This window comes from Frankliniella occidentalis, unplaced genomic scaffold (assembly GCF_000697945.3).
Source record: "Frankliniella occidentalis isolate FOCC.00 unplaced genomic scaffold, Focc_3.1 Scaffold513, whole genome shotgun sequence".
In the NCBI taxonomy this organism is placed as follows: Eukaryota; Metazoa; Arthropoda; class Insecta; order Thysanoptera; family Thripidae; genus Frankliniella; species Frankliniella occidentalis.
This window is the reverse complement of record NW_026267630.1, coordinates 58,786-59,343: the sequence shown is the minus strand read 5'-3', so window position 1 is coordinate 59,343 and position 558 is coordinate 58,786.

Below are 558 nucleotides of genomic sequence, written 5' to 3'. Positions count from 1 at the left end.
GCCATGGCTCGTTGCAAAAAAAAACAACTAAATGATGCTTCCAGTCCAAACATTTCTTGGTGACAGCACATATTCAATAACACTTTGCAGTTTTTGTACTGTTTTGCACAGCCATCTGTAAAATATTCTATTTCACTGACCCATGGCATGTTTTTCTTGACAAATGCTGACACACGCTTTTGGGTTAACAGAACAAAACCAACGTCATGGTCTAAATCATCGGATATGAAACACATGCTTTGCAGCTGCAAGGTGCCGTCACTGTCTTTATAGTAGACAAAAACAGTGTGCAGCGTCGCCTGCTCTTTATGCCAGTGCTGCGCTTGAACAGCATCTTGCACCACCACCTAAGCCATGGGAAATTTTGGAGAAGCCTGACTCGCCCTCAGATTCCGAATGCTTCCAGCCATCTCAAAAAAGTAAGATACTCATTCTATTCACCTCAATTTGAACATGATTTATCGATTTGTGCTTTCACTGGGAACTCTGTTTCAGAACGCAAGGTGAAACTGCCAGTCATATCGAAACAGGCTGCTTCTGCTGCTGCAAATGCTCCAG